The sequence below is a fragment of the Schistocerca gregaria genome, chromosome 6 (assembly GCF_023897955.1).
Source record: "Schistocerca gregaria isolate iqSchGreg1 chromosome 6, iqSchGreg1.2, whole genome shotgun sequence".
NCBI classification, from domain to species: domain Eukaryota; kingdom Metazoa; phylum Arthropoda; class Insecta; order Orthoptera; family Acrididae; genus Schistocerca; species Schistocerca gregaria.
In genome coordinates this window covers 183,847,643-183,865,247 of record NC_064925.1, presented here as the reverse complement: position 1 = coordinate 183,865,247, position 17,605 = coordinate 183,847,643, and positions in this window count along the sequence as shown.

Sequence of the window (17,605 nt, the reverse complement as noted above, 5' to 3'; positions counted from 1 at the left end):
ACAACACTAAAAGAAACCTTACGAAAATTGTGCACTGTATAATAAGAAATGAAATAAAACTACCCACGATAACCTTACGACGAAAGTCTGTTTTAATAAAACTGAGTATCTGACCACAAGCGTGCCTCTGTCGGCACGAATTAGTAAAATACTACTCACTTACATTTCGCTTGAGTTTGCGTTTAATTGGTATACTGTGTCATACGCAACAGGTATGGAAATGTGGCATTTCATAAATAAAGTTATGTATTCCTAGAAACCCAACATTCGCTTGTCAGCAGCGAAAGAGGCGTTACCTGTTGTGCAGCATTGTAAGTTTTTCACTATTGCACCATGAGCTGATAGTATTTTCTTGCGATATCCTTATCGATGATTGATCTGACTTCTTGTAGTTCTCTCACACAAGGGATAAAAACGTTGCAGTCTGCGAGACTGGAACCGCGAACCGTAGAAGATGCTTCTTTACAGTGCAGCAGGTCCACACACAGCTAGCGAAGAGGTATGTGCTTTGCATTCAACTTACGAAGCCAATAGTGGCTAGAGACCATAGGGACGAGATTAGTTGCAATTTCGTCGTGCAACGACTTTCCTGGACTGAAAAGCGTAAATTTTCAATCTTTTGTTAAACCTCAAGTGACGATACCTCAGATTATTCAATGAAAATGACAGGAAAAATCAAGTGAACTTCGTGGTTTAATTCCGTGCACATCAGGAAGTAACTCGTCCATCATAGAGCCAAACATACCTTGCCTTATTGCCAAATCTCAATTCAATACGGGCAGGAAGACGACGATCGATGCGATCCTACAGCGGGCTGGGAACTGACCATAGCTGGCGTCTCAAAGACGGCCTGGAATACGTCATGCGTCTGATTCGCGTTTCTGTAACTAGGTTTAGGGACTGGAGCGTATTGACTAATAATACTCAGAACTGACCGCAAACTAAGCAACATAAATCAGTAACTCTCGTATTTGTTTTTTTTTTATTTCTTTCGTAAGTGTACTCAAAACTAAGAAACTCATTCACAGACGTTTTTGTGCCTCCCTGATAGTCGAAAACACCAAACAAATAAAAATAAAAAAAGAATGTGTGTGTGTGTGTGTGTGTGTGTGTGTGTGTGTGTGTGACAGAGAGAGAGAGAGAGAGAGAGAGAGAGAGAGAGAGAGAGAGAGAGAGAGAGAGAGAGATGAAAATAAAAAAGAATGAGAGAGAGGGTAAAGGATTGTTGTAATGAAATTGTATACTGGTATGTAAGGAAATATTGCATTAAAAAGGCACGTTCCACATCATTACAAAATGTTGTATTCATGATCTATGGAAAAAGTATTAATATAATCTAATCTAATCGTATCATACTGCTGACTAGCCGTGAAGAGTCAGGAATTACCGAAAATTTTGCCAATATCAGGCAAAAAAATTAAAAACTTGGAAATAAAGAGACGACAGTTTTTGTAATAAACCGGGAATCCTATCAAGCCCCTTTCATCCCTGTTAACTAACCACGAAAAATGTCTGATATACCTCCATTCAGAAGCAACAAAGTGTGTATCTATTTAAAGATTAAGTGCATGATGTGAAGTTGTATGACGGAGATACGAACCCAACACGTAATCGTATTGTTAATTAATTAAAATCAAATGTTACGTATCGGTTTTTCTTAGCAGCTGCTAGGTATTTGAATTTGAAATAAGGATACAAATTTTTGTGCCTGAGCGACATTCGAACCACACTCCTATCGTTCTTCTTTATCATCAATGAATATAGCTTAAGTATCAATTGCTTACTCACCAACAGTAAGATGTGTGCGTGTTTGATATGAAGTTGTTGCAACACATGAACAGACATTAAAAATGCACGTTAATTTTCACTAGTAGGCCGGTGTGCATGTGATAGGGCTTGAAATGAAATTATGAATATTTTTGTACTGGTTCAGGATTCGGATCCACATACTTACTTTTGCAAGAGACCTAGAGAAGATTGAAGACTTGGGAAACGAAACGAAATGATTGAACTATACTGTTCCGAGAGATTCAGATCCTCGAAAGAGGAGATACGAGTTCGAATCACAGTCCAGCATCAAATTTTTCAAAGTCTCTAGTTCAATCAAGTTCAAGTAAAATAAGAACCCTGTTCCTTTAAATGGGTATTGGTTCATCAAATAAAATAAAATTTTCTAATGTAAATGAGTTTACTGGCGACAGTATTACTGTTTACCATGACCTCCACGTATGTCCTTTCCCAACGTAAACCGGCTCTGCCCAGTTGGGAATGAAGGGACGTGATGTTTAATGCAGATTCTGGGTTACATCTTTGTCTTGAGGTTACCAGAGGTAACGTAAATCTGTTTGTGCGTCTTAAAAGTAAATGCCTGAACCCACGCATTGCACTTGTGATAGTTCGTTCCACCAGACTATTGTGGCCACTAGACATGGCCTGCACCTCAACAGGTATGGAATGGGGAGGTTGACAAAGCTTATAAGTGACAGCATAGGTGGGGGTGGGGGGATCACTCATGGGAAAATTCCGGTAGTTCTAGGTGTTAGAGCTGCACCTTTTTTTAGATTGAAGTCAGCTGATAGGTATTCCTGCTTAAGGGAAGTCTCTCTAATAAAGAAACCACTTTCGACAAAGCTTAGGTATCAGATTAATGAGGGAATTAGTATACTTCATCAAAATATACAGGGTATTAGTGATAAAGTCAGTGAACTGCTTATAGATGTTGAATCTCAAATTATTGGTATATCTGAACACTTCTTAAATAAGGAGATAATTCAGAGGCTTCAATTACCAGGATACAGGTAGCTGGCAGCTTTTCTAGGAGCTCTTTGCGGTGTGGGGGAGTAGCGGTATATGTGAAAAACGATGTCCCATTTGAGTCAATTGATGTTTCAAAGTACTGCACTGAAAAGGTGTTTGAATGTTGTGCAGGTGTGGTTAAATTTAGTGGAGCTAAACTTCTTACTGTTGTTATTTGTAGATCCCCGGACTCCGATTTCACAACATTTTTGCTAAAGCTAGAGGAGGTTCTTGGTTCACTTTATAGGAAATACAAAAAGTTAGTTATATGTGGTGACTTCAGTATTAATTTTATAAGTGATTGTGCAAGGAAAAGGATGCTGGTAGACCTCCTTAATTCATATAATCTTATGCAAACCGTATTCTTTCCAACGAGAGTGCAAGGGAACAGTAGGACAACCATAGACAATATTTTTGTTCATTCCTCATTACTAGAAGGGCATTCTGTTAGCCCAACGAGAATGCAAGGGAATAGTAGAACAACCATAGACAATATGTTTGTTCATTCCTCATTACTAGAAGGGCATTCTGTTAGCAAAAAGGTGAATGGCCTTTCAGATCATGATGCACAAATTTTAAGCCTAAAAGATTTTTGTGCTGCAACACGTGTTAAATATAGTTAGCAACTTTTTAGGAAAGCTGATCCAGTTGCTGCAGAGACTTTTGTAAACCTTATCAAGGAACAAGAGTGGCAAGATGTTTATAGTGCTGATATAGTAGACTTTTCTCGTGCTCTTTGAAAGTTGTGTTTCTTTAGAACATTCAAAACAGGCTACAAGCACAAACAGGCAGCCTGGGTGGATGACTAAAGGGATAATAATATCTTGTAGATCCAAGTGCCATTTATATCAAAACGTTAGAAACAGTCACAATCTAAATGCAGCAGCCTATTACAAACAGTATTGGAAAGTGCTTAAAAAACTTATTAGGAAGGCAAAAAGTATGTGGTATGCAGATAGAATAGCTAAGTCTCAAAATAAAATTAAAACCATATGGTCAGTGGTAAAGGAAGTGGCTGGTCTGGAGAAACAGGTCTAGGATATAGAATCAGTGCATAGTGGGAATGTCCGTGTTACTGATAAGTAGCATATATGTACAGTATTTAATAATCACTTTCTGAATACATCAGGTGAACTAAATAGACACCTAGTCCCAACAGGGAATCACAAAGCGCTCGCAGAAAAAAGTGTTCCGAGACTGTTACCTGAAATGCTCCTCCATGATACTGACAAGAGGGAGATTGAGTTAATAATTAAATCACTAAAGACCAAGAACTCTCATGGATATGACGGGGTATCTAGCAGAATACTGAAGTATTGTTCCATGTGTGCTAGCCCAGTACTTAGCCATATCTGTAACATCTCCTTTAAGAGTGGTCGGTTTCCTGACTGATTAAAGAACTCGGTAGTGAAGCCACTTTATAAAAATGGAGATAGGGATAATGTTGACAATTATAGACCTATTTCTATGCCATCGGTGTTTGCTAAAGTTATCGAGAGGGTTGTTTATACAAGGTTACTGGAGCATTTAAATTCACATAATTTGCTGTCAAATGTAGAGTTTGGTTTTAGAAATGGCTTAACAACTGAAAATGCTATAGTCTCTTCTCTCTGTGAGGTTTTGGACGCATTAAATAAAAGGTTGCGAACGTTAAGTGTTTTCTTTGATTTAACGAAGGCTTTTGACTGTGTTGACGACAAAATATTAATGCAGAGGTTGGACCATTATGGAGTAAGGGGAGGAGCTTACAATTGGTTCGCCTCTTACTTTAAGAACAGAAAGCATAAGGTAATTCCCCGCAATACTGAGAGCGGTAGTGATGTTCAGTCCCAATGTGGCACTGTTAAATGGGGCGTCCCCCAAGGGTCGGTGCTGGGGCCACTGCTGTTTCTTATTTATATAAATGATATGCCTTCTAGTATTACAGGTGATTCAAAAATATTTCTGTTTGCTGATGACACCAACTTGGTAGTGAAGGAACTTGTGTGTAATATTGAAACATTATCAAATAATGTAGTTCATGAAATAAGTTCGTGGCATGTGGAAAATAATTTGATGCTAAATCACAGTAAGACTCAGTTTTTACAGTTTCTAACTCACAATTCAACAAGAGCCGATATTTTAATCAGACAGAACGGGCATATTATAAGCGAGACGGAACAGTTCAAGTTCCTAGGTGTTCGGATAGATAATAAGCTATTGTGGAAAGCCCATGTTCAGGATCTTGTTCAGAAACTAAATGCCGCTTTATTTACCATTAGAACATTAACTGAAATAAGTGACATTTCAACACGAAAAGTAGTCTACTTCGCATATTTTCACACGCTTATGTCATATGGTATAAATTTTTGGGGTAATTCTTCTGATTCAAAAAGGGTATTTTTGGCTCAAAAACTGGCTATTCGACCTATGTGTGATGTAAGTTCGAAAACTTCTTGTCGACCCCTATTCAATAGTCTGGGAATTTTGACATTGCCCTCACAAAATATACACTCCTGGAAATTGAAATTAGAACACCGTGAATTCATTGTCCCAGGAAGGGGCAACTTTATTGACACATTCCTGGGGTCAGATACGTCACATGATCACACTGACAGAACCACAGGCACATAGACACAGGCAACAGAGCATGCACAATGTCGGCACTACTACAGTGTATATCAATCTTTCGCAGCAATGCAGACTGCTATTCTCCCATGGAGACGATCGTAGAGATGCTGGATGTAGTCCTGTGGAACGGCTTGCCATGCCATTTCCACCTGGCGCCACAGTTGGACCAGCGTTCGTGCTGGACGTGCAGACCGCGTGAGACGACGCTTCATCCAGTCCCAAACATGCTCAATGGGGGACAGATCCGGAGATCTTGCTGGCCAGGGCAGTTGACTTACACCTTCTAGAGCACGTTGCGTGGCACAATATACATGCGGACGTGCATTGTCCTGTTGGAACAGCAAGTTCCCTTGCCGGTCTAGGAATGGTAGAACGATGGGTTCGATGACGGTTTGGATGTACCGTGCACTATTCAGTGTCCCCTCGACGATCACCAGAGGTGTACGGCCAGTGTAGGAGATCGCTCCCCACACCATGATGCCGGGTGTTGGGCCTGTGTGCCTCGGTCGTATGCAGTCCTGATTGTGGCGCTCACCTGCACGGCGCCAAACACGCATACGACCATCATTGGCACCAAGGCAGAAGCGACTCTCATCGCTGAAGACGACACGTCTCCATTCGTCCCTCCATTCACGCCTGTCGCGACACCACTGGAGGCGGGCTGCACGATGTTGGGGCGTGAGTGGAAGACAGCCTAACGGTGTGCGGGACCGTAGCAAAGCTTCATGGAGACGGTTGCGAATGGTCCTCGCCGATACCCCAGGAGGAGCAGTGTCCCTAATTTGCTGGGAAGTGGCGGTGCGGTCCCCTACGGCACTGCGTAGGATCCTACGGTCTTGGCGTGCATCCGTGCGTCACTGCGGTCCGGTCCCAGGTCGACGGGCACGTGCACCTTCCGCCGACCACTGGCGACAACATCGATGTACTGTGGAGACCTCCCGCCCCACGTGTTGAGCAATTCGGCGGTACGTCCACCCGGCCTCCCGCATGCCAACTATACGCCCTCGCTCAAAGTCCGTCAACTGCACATACGGTTCACGTCCACGCTGTCGCGGCATGCTACCAGTGTTAAAGACTGCGATGGAGCTCCGCATGCCACGGCAAACTGGCTGACACTGACGGCGGCGGTGCACAAATGCTGCGCAGCTAGCGCCATTCGACGGCCAACACCGCGGTTCCTGGTGTGTCCGCTGTGCCGTGCATGTAATCATTGCTTGTACAGCCCTCTCGCAGTGTCCGGAGCAAGTATGGTGGGTCTGACACACCGGTGTCAATGTGTTCTTTTTTCCATTTCCAGTAGTGTATTTTCCTTAATGTCGTTTTTTGTTAGCAATATTAGCTTATTCCCAAGAGTTAGCAGCTTTCACTCAGTTAATACTAGGCAGAAATCAAATCTGCATGTGGAATGCACTTCCTTGACTCTTGTGCAGAAAGGAGTTCAGTATTCTGCTGCATCCATTGTCAATAAGCTACCACAAGAACTCAAAAATCTTAGCAGTACCCCAAACACTTTTAAGTCTAAACTGAAGAGTTTCCTCATGGCTCACTCCTTCTATTCTGTCGAGGAGCTCCTGGAAGAGCTAAAAAGTTAAGCAAATTCCAGTGTTACATTCTTGATTTTCTTTATTTAAAGTAACGACTTATCGCCTGAATATGTTTCTTATATTTCATTTTATATGTTTCTACAATCTACAACTGAATATGTTTCTTATATTTCTTTTTATCTGTTTCTACAATCGTGTTATAATTTGATGTATTGGGTCGTTCCATGACCATGGAGACTTCTCCTTAATGTGGTCCCACGGAACAATAAATAAACAAATAAATAAATAAAAAACAACCCAGCCCCAGGAGTGTGCTGTAACGGATGATGTGCTTAGGTTACAAAATTAGTCACGGTGGAAAAATAGCGAGTCTGTTAAATGGTTATGTAGAAGCAAGCTTCTGACATTGAGATTATGCTATTCTCATGTCAGCAAGGTGTAAAGACTTTTCTAGACGTCATAGCATCGATGAAGCCATTTTGAAATTTTCACTAATTAAGGAAATATCTTAGTTCGAGAAAATCCACTGTGAAGTGTGAAGTTAACAGATAATTTGATTATTACCGTCATTATTACTATCATTTATCGCCGTGCTGTTCTAGGCGCTACAGTCTGGAACAGCGTGACCGCTGCGGTAACAGGTTCGAATCCTGCCTCGGGAATGGATGTGTGTGATGTCCTGAGGTTAGTTATGTTTAATTAGTTCTAAGTTCTAGGGGACTGATGACCTCAGAAGTTAAGTCCCACAGTGTTCAGAGCCATTTTGAACTAACATTTTCTTCATACCGTTGCTGGAACACACGTACTTGAAGATCATTTAAGGCCTTTTAGTCATTACAGAAGTAGTTGACCAAGAACAGGTTCTTTCCATGTCTACGGAATCCTTTACATGTTAATACCAAACATCAGCAATTACTTGTAGATTACATTAAAACTAAAGTAATATTTGAAGACGTTACTTGATAACAAGAACGCACTGCCTTTCTTCATTTACTTGCGCCTAGAAATGGCTGTCGAATATTAACAAACCAAAAGCTAAGGGATCTTACTGCCGCCCAATATACGTTGCTGTCAGTTCTTCCATTTCATTTGGTCGACGTGACCTGTTTCAAGTTACGTATGACAGAGAATGTTTTAGAAAATCAATTGTTTTCCTTTGGATTAAACTGAAAGCTTTTCATTCTAAGCTACCTAAGTTCACAATTTTCGTAATATTAGTTCAAATTTAATATTCGCTTTTATAATGTAAAAAAGTATTTCACAGTTGCAAAATCCGCCTCCGACTCATTGTCCTTAAACTTAGTCGCTGACCATGAATTCTAGTTCAGGGTGACACCAGTTTAAGTAACCTAATGTAGCGAAAGCTGTTTGCCAGTGCTGTTTAGTCATTGGGCTCTGTAAGTACACTATACCAGTAATTTCTGTGTGTATGCAATGCATATAGAGTGTAGAATTTAGTGGTGCACTCTTTTCCACTTTGTATACAATATGCCTGGCCTAAACGGGCCCTTTACCATTACAGGCCCTGGGCAGTGCAACATCATACTGACAACAGTTATGTGCTTATACTGACAACCTCAAGGTTCGTTTTACCTGATTTTGTAATCATTTAAATAAAACAACACGACCTTTCAGTGGGAGCCATTTCGCCCCCTTTTCCTTCTGTGAAATTTGTCAGTAAGCTTTTTGCCTTCCAACCAGTGAAATGCGACAGAGTACGGCCTGTAAACGATTCAAAAAGCACTATTTAGCGCCGTTAATACGATTTGTTTAAACCTTGGAGTAGCTGAAGGAATTTAGTTCTTCTTACATCGTTTTATGCAGCAACGTTCATAGATATCTCATACAGGTAAAGCTCTTTATCCAGGTACGTATTTATAATATTAAAGCTAGACTGTGTATCCTTGTCTTGCTTGAGTGGGCATTGGAAGACACACAAGTATACAATGAAATGAATACTTCGAACGCTATAGTTAACGTTGCTCTCATAAACTAATTTGTTTTTTTATTAATTCTTCTGGTGTTTAAGAGTGCAATATGTGTTGTACATACAGTCTTACAGAAAAAAAACTGACGACCGAGTTGTTCACGCAAGGTGGACAGTACAGTTGTTCTCCCCTCTGAATTCTATGTGCAGCAATATGCTCCTTCTGGAAACTTACCGGAAGAATTCTTGACTGCAGCCTTAGTACATGACTCTTGTAGTCTTGAGGTAAAACGTGGGACTATCTAATACTATGTCTGGTAACCAAAAGTAAACGTCGACAAAATTTTTATCGCGCCTTTCGTCTCGGTGCTGAAGCTATTGAGTATAATTCAAGCGAATGTACAATATATTTTGCTTTCTGTCACATTGGTAACAACAATTTAATTCAACAATATTTTAGCGAGAGATTTCTTGGTCGACCATCTGCCTCTGAACACTGCAAGCGTCTCACTTCTTTGGGACCCGTTTGCTGCCTACCAGCGGGGGCTGAGGCACTGCACTGCCTCACCTTCTGCCGAGAACATCTGCTCCACTCTTCATTCTTGACAGTGTAAAAGCTTTAATGTTGTTGAGTGGTGACCCATGAAATCTGTCTGTGATTTGTGTTCCACACTCGATAGCAATGAAGGCACAAAACAGTTTTTATCTTATGAGTATTTTATTACAGTAGTATGCAATACATCAATGTGGCATGGAATTAAGTTCACTGTTTCTGATCCAGTGCACTATAATTAAAGTGTCACATCCTGTTCTTTTTCCTTTCACAGGAGATTCTTCAAATAATTTATTTTTGTCATGGATTCATAGGTGTTTGTCAAGGTACAGAGAGTAAATGCAATGTAATGTGTTTGGTTTCTTTCTCTTATTCCCTATGGTAAATGGATGCGAAACATTGTGTCAATACCTTTCAAAACCTGCTCTATAGCTACTAAAGCAAATTGCTTGTTTTGAGGTCCATACATGAAATAATGAAGAATTGAACGCTGTTCAAAAGTGATATTTAAAATTTTCAGTTGGATTTAAGGCGACAAAATATTTGAAGCTACCCAGAGAAAAAGGAAGTTGCTAGAGCCGCTGTTAGCAAATGTCTAAAATGGCTCTGAGCACTTTGGGACTTAACATCTATGGTCCCCTAAAACTAAGAACTACTTAAACCTAACCTAAGGACATCACACAACACCCACTCATCACGAGGCAGACAAAATCCCTGACCCCGCTGGGAATCAAATCCGGGAACCTGGGCGTGGGCAGCGAGAACGCTACCGCACGACCACGAGCTGCAGACAGCAAATGTCTGCAGAGAGTTCCTAACTGCTACTGTGGAAATTTAGCATAGAGGCCCTGTAGTAACCAAGAGGTTCCATTCATTCATACTTATCACCATGGCATGTGAGTCTTAAGTGAAGAACAATATTGAATTTCATATCGTTGATGGTCGATTCGAATTTCTTCAGAGCGACTTGTAATGTGAAGCAGCTTGGCAGTCAGAAAGCCAGTGATCTATGACCACTAACGCAACTTACTGTGTCGAGCTATCAAAAGGATTTGATGTGTAAAGGTTTTCTACTGATTTCGTTACAGAATTTTTTCTGGAAATTCGCAGCCCCATAAAATAAATCAGAATAAGAAGCTCGCACGTGCTGGCCCCTACCACAGTTAGAACTGACGACTCTTGAACCGTTGCGACACGAGACATGGGCGGTACCACAGGGCTATTTACACACTGCCGCCAGCACGCCACTGTCATCATGGCGTTGGCCGCTCAGCCTCATAATGCATCATGAAAAATAATAAAACTTGTCACTAATGTAAGGAATAGCATTTGTTTAGCCATATCATTGAATTTTCTGTCATAGTGTCTTCGATAACATGAGGATTATATAGCACGAGTCATTCAAATGGAAAGGGAATATCAAGTTAATTTAGCGAGTCAATTCAGTACCATACGTTGAGGTGATTGCACTGTCACAGTGTTGCCAAATGTTTGTGACGATGTTGCCAATTCTCAGCTGTGCTGGGAACAGCTCTGTAGCGTTATGGAAGGAGAATCCCGTCCTCATGTCGCAGGATACGGAAAGGAGGAGCGGGGTTTGGTTAATATGCAGTCTTTTCTCCTACCAGTGGTATCAAACATTCAGTTGTGTAATCTTCCATCACGATTACAGTTTCCGATAAAATATATACGAATAAAACACTTTCCCTGTTACCTTGTGACAAAAGATTATTTCAGTACAATAAAAAGTCTTTGGAAATCAACTTTGCCCACCTATCACGAAAAGTAAGATAACAAACACTATGCACCTCGAAATCGATTGCATCTATGTGCAGTCTTGTGGCCGTTCAAGTAGAATTTCATGAATTTCATGAATTGCACGAAAATGTAGAAAAAAGTTGGTGCGAATGGAAGCCGTAAGAAACACTATTAACTAATTATTCTGTACCACGTAATAATCAATTCATTTGAAAATTCAGAGGAAACTAAAAATTATGCCCATTAAGACAGAAACTGAAGTGCAGATGCGGGAACTGTGCAGATCTGCGCTTTTTCATCTTCAAATCTGTACAAATAATGTATACTAACCAGCGTATTTTTTTCCTCTTGTTTAGTCTTCTAGTGATGAATTGGATCCACACCCATGAGTCTGACTGTTTCTCTGTATCCTTCCATCTACTATTTTTATGTGTTGTTGTTCGGTGCTCAGAAAGCAAAATATTATGCCTGCTCCAACGAAGTATTAAAACGAGGTCGCAAGAAGGCTAACGAATTATAATCAAAATACAGTGAGACACCAATTTGTCTGTAGTGTTTAGTCGACAGAAATAGTTGGGTGTTATTGCCTGCATCACCGGCATCCAGTTGTCGTCTTCTCTTATTGAGATTTTCATATTACTCTGAACACAAGACGCCGAGATAAATAAGTATATTCTCCGCGACGAAACATCCCACATTCCATTCATCCTGATCCATTCGTTACGTGCACCGGCAGCAATGAGTGATAGGAAAGCTGTTGTGAGGTGACGAATAACAATAAAAGAAAATAACCAAGAAAGGCTGTTTAATTGGCCCACTGCATAGGTGTTCTTACCACTTTGTTACTGAATTCTGATCTGGTTGTTTGCAGAGAGAAAAGAAAGTACCCTCTAGCCATACATCTCGCTAGTACAAAGAGATATTACCTATGAACTATATTTGCTTTACGTCATGAGACGAACATGGCGTCACCGAGCTGATATTTGAAATACATTTCTGTTTTCTCTCTCTGTCTTTCTCTCTCTCTTTTTATTTTTTATTTTTATTTTTGAGGAAAGCATCGGGAAGAGCGATTAAAAAGCAAGTAGGCATTTAACCTGTTTACGTTATTTTCATTGGGATACATAATGCAAAAGTACAACTTTTAAGTGTATTATTGCGTAATTCCTGTTATTGAGAGTCTATTCATGAGCTTGCTCGCATTCAGTAAGGGTGAAACCAATCATAGAAGCAAGCAAAACACAAATATTTCTTGCACCATGCGCAACACACAAACGAAATCTCGCTTCACTGACGTGTTGTCCGATATATTGCACGGAAAACATATCTGATGCATGTTGCTAAATACAGCTCTTTCAGATATCAATTTGGATGCGTACCAAGTGTATAAAAGTATATCTTGAAATACGCAGAAAATCACATAGAGGTATTCGACTGAAACATAGCCACGACCAAGATTGTAACTGAGGTCGACAGAATCGTCGTCTACCACCTTGACAACTCTAACGGTGACAGTACTCGGCCGGTTACTTACGTTTACTGGTATCAAAGCTACGGCATGAAAGCACAAAAATGTTAATAACCCGAAGATCATTAACTTTGGAACCCATATGAAGTGAAGCAGTCATCAGTCGGAAGAGTGGTTTGAACACCACAGTGCTTTAATAGGCACGGTCTTGTTGGAGGGGTATGCCATTCCTCTCTTCCGACCTTTGAGTCGACTTTACTAGCCAGTGAATACGGGAACGTACTGTTTAACGTGGCTTTCGAACCACAGTGGAACTCGCCATTTTACACATCAATAAACACTGCCTAGGGTGAAATAAGTGTAAAATGGCATATAAAAATGGTAGGCCTGACGAGGGACAGAACCTGAGACCTTCAAATCAAAAGTCTTGCTCTTTATCAGTTTGCCACCATTCAGCTACTACGGTAGTTTCCGCTTGGCATTAAAATTAAGGCTCTCTCGTTTGTGTCTGCGTTGGCACTTGCGTGTCCCTTAGGTGACCTTACTTTGGGATTAGACTCGTATACGTGTGTGTAAACGATTTCCGGTGCCCACTCAAGGAAGACAAGGATACACAGTCTAGCTTCAATATTATAAATACGCCTAAGATTGTGGATGAACTCAGACTTTGGTTGATAATCATTTTGAATATTTAGCAGTGCTGCACCCACTGGTGCTCAACTTCTTTTCAACCAATTACTCCCACAGCTACAGGAACACTACTTGTGATACCTGTTAGACAAAATACTTACGCACAGATATCAGACTAAAAGATCAACCTCACACAAACTGTAGGAAGTCTGTTTTACAACCTTCGTACCTGGATAAAGAGCTATTCCTAATTGAGATATCTGTGAACGTTGCTGCATAAGACGATTTAAGAAGAAACTAAATTCCTTCAGCTACGCCAATGTTTAAACAAATCGTCTTAACGGCACTAAATAGTGGTTTGTGAATCGTTTACCGGCCGTACTCTGCCGCATTTCGCTGGTTGGAAGGCCAAAAGCTTACTGACAAAATTTCACAGAAGGAAAAGGGGGACGACATGTCTCCCACTGAAAGGTCGTGTTGTTTTATTTAAATGATTACAAAATCAGGTAAAACGAACAGTGAGGTTGTCAGTATAAGCACATAACTGTTGTCAGTATGATGATGCACCGCCCAGGCCCTGTAATGATAAAGGGCCCGTTTAGGTTAGACATATTGTATTCAGAAGTGGAAGAGAGAGCACCGCTACATTCTACAATCCATATGCATTGCATACACACAGAAATTACTGTTATGATATACTTATGGAACACAATGAGTGAATTGCATATTTTCCGGTGAGAAAGAGCACTGTGAAATACTTTCCTACATTATAGAAGCGAATATTAAATTTCAACTAATATTACGAAAATTTTGAACTTAAGTAGCTTAGAATGAAAATCTTTCAGTTTATTGCAAAGGAAAACAATTGATTTTCTAAAACATTCTCTGTCATACGCAACCTGAAACAGGACTCGTCGACCAAATCATATGGAAAAACTGAAAGCAACGTATATCGAAAGGCAGCAAGATCCCTTGGCTTTAGGTTTGGTAATATTCAACAGCCATTTCTAGGTGCAAGTAAATGAAGAACGGCAGTGCGTTCTTGTTATCAAGTAACGTCTTCATATATTACTTTAGTTTTAATGTAATCTACGAGTAATTGCTGATGTTTGGTATTAACATGTAAAGGATTCCGTAGACATGGAAAGAACCTGTTCTTGGGCAACTACTTCTGTAATGACCAAAAGGCCTTAAATGATCTTCAAGTACGTGTGTTCCAGCAACGGTATGAAGAAAATGATAGTTCAAAACGGCTCTGAACACTGTGGGACATAACTTCTGAGGTCATCAGTCCCCTAGAACTTAGAACTAATTAAACCTAACTAACCTCAGGACATCACACACATCCATGCCCGAGGCAGGATTCGAACCTGCTACCGCAGAGGTCACGCTGTTCTAGACTGTAGCGCCTAGAACAGCACGGCCTCCACGACCGGCGATAAATGATAGTAATATTGACGGTAATAATCAAATTATCTGGTAACTTCTCACTTCACAGTGGATTTTCTCGAACTAAGATATTTCCTTAATTAGTGAAAATTTCAAAATAGCTTCCTCGATGCTATGATGTCTAGAAAAGCCTTTACACCCTGCTGACATGAGAACAGTATAATCTCAATGTCAGAAGCTTGCTTCTACTTAACCATTTAACAGACTCGCAATTTTTCCACAGTGACTAATTTTGTAATCTAATCACATCATCCGTTACAGCACACTCTTGGGTCTGGGAAATGTGGCCACAATAGTCTGGTGGAACGAACTATCACAAGTGTAATGCGTGGGTTCAGCCATTTACTTTTAAGACGCACAAACAGATTTACGTTACCTCTGGTAACCTCAAGACAAATATGTAACCCAGAATCTGCATTAAACATCACGTCCCTTCATTCCCAACTGGGCAGAGCCGGTTTACGTTGGGAAAGGACATACGTGGAGGTCATGGTAAACAGTAATACTGTCGCCAGTAAACTCATTTACATTAGAAAATTTTATTTTATTTGATAAACCAATACCCATTTAAAGGAACAGGGTTCTTATTTTACTTGAACTTGATTGAACTAGAGACTTTGAAAAATTTGATGCTGGACTGTGATTCGAACTCGTATCTCCTCTTTCGAGGATCTGAATCTCTCGGAACAGTATAGTTCAATCATTTCGTTTCGTTTCCCAAGTCTTCAATCTTCTCTAGGTCTCTTGCAAAAGTAAGTATGTGGGTCCGAATCCTGATCCAGTACAAAAATATTCATAATTTCATTTTAAGCCCTATCACGTGCACACCTGCCTATTTGTGATAATTAACGTGCATTTTTAATGTCTGTTCATGTGTTGCAACAATTTCATATCAAACACGCACACATCTTACTGTTGGTGAGTAAGCAATTGATACTTAAGCTATATTCATTGACGATAAAGAAGAACGATAGGAGTGTGGTTCGAATGTCGCTCAGGCACAAAAATTTGTATCCCTATTTCAGATTCAAATACCTAGCAGCTGCTAAGAAAAACCGATACGTAACATTTGATTTTAAGTAATTAACAATACGGCTACGTGTTGGGTTCGTATCTCCGTCATACAACTTCACATCATGCACTTAATTTTTAAATGCATACACACTTTGTTGCTTCTGAATATAGGTATATCAGACATCTTTCGTGGTTAGTTAACAGGGATGAAAGGGGCTTGATAGGAGTCCCGGTTTATTACAAAAACTGTCTTCTCTTTATTTTCAAGTTTTTAATTTTTTTTGCCTGATATTGGCAAAAATTTCGGTAATTCCTGACTCTTCACGGATAGTCAGCTATATGATACGATTAGATTAATACTTGTTCCATAGATCATGAATACAACATTTTGTAATGATGTGGAACGTGTCATTTTAATGCAAGATTTCCTTACATACCAGTATACAATTTCATTACAACAATCCTTTATCCTCTCTCTCATTCTTTTTTATTTTCATCTCTCTCACCCTCTCCTCTCTCTCTCTCTCTCTCTCTCTGTCTCTCACACACACACACACACACACACACACACACACACACACACAACCACGCACATATTCCTTTTTATTTTTATTTGTTTGGTGTTTTCGACTATCGGCGAGGCACAAAAACGTCTGTGATTGAGTTTCTTAGTTTTGAGTACAGTTACGAAAGAAATAAAAAAACAAATACGAGAGTTACTGATTTATGTTGCTTAGTTTGCAGTCAGTTCTGAGTATTATTAGTCAATACTTTCCAGTCCCTAAACCTAGTTACAGAAACGCGAATTAGGCGCATTATGTATTCCAGACAGTAGCAGCCGCGTCTTTGAGACGCCAGCTATGGTCACATCCCAGCCCCCTGTATGATCATATAGGTTCGTCTTCTTCCTGACGATACTGAATTGTGATTTGGCAACAAGGCAAGGTATGTTTGGCAACTCTGTGGTCGACGAGTTACTTCCTGATGTGCACGGAATTAAGCCACGAAGTTCACTTGACTTTTCCTGTCATTCCCATTGAATAATCTGAGTTATCATCGCTTGAGGTCTAACAAAAGATTGAAAATTTACGCTTTTCAGTCCAGGAAAGTCGTTGCACGACGAAATTGCAACTAATCTCGTCCTTTAAAAAGCGGTTTACGGGTTCTAGTCACTATTGGCCTCGTAAGTGGAATGTAAAGCACATTTTTTTTTCGCTAGCTTTGTGTGTACGTGCTGAACTGTGAATAAGCGTCTGCTACCGTTCGCGGTTCCAGTCTCGCAGACTGCAACGTTTTTATCCCTTGTGTGAGAGAACTACAAGCAGTCAGATCAAACATGATAAGGAAATCGCAAGAAAATACTTTCAGCTCATAGTGCGATAGTGAAAAACTTACAATGCTGCACAACAGGTAACGCCTCTTCCGCTGCTGACAAGCAAATGTTGGCTTTCTAGGAATAAATAACTTAATTTATGAAATGCCATATTTGCGTACCTGTTGAGTATGACACAGTATACCAATTAAACGCAAACTCAAGCGAAATGTAAGTGAGTAGTATTTTACTAATTCGTGCCGATAGAGGCACGCTTGTGGTCAGATACTCAGTTTTATTAAAACAGACTTTCGTCGTAAGGTTATCGTGGGTAGTTTTATTTCATTTCTTATTATACAGTGCACAATTTTCGTAAGGTTTCTTTTAGTGTTGTTAAAACAATACTAAACCTGAGACAGATATTAATCAACGAAATATGCGACTTCTCTGATGTTATCTATACAACTCTGACAATGCATATGCAGTTTACTGACTACATGTATGTAGAAAACTTGCTCTGTGTTAAAGCAGTTACAAAAGGTTT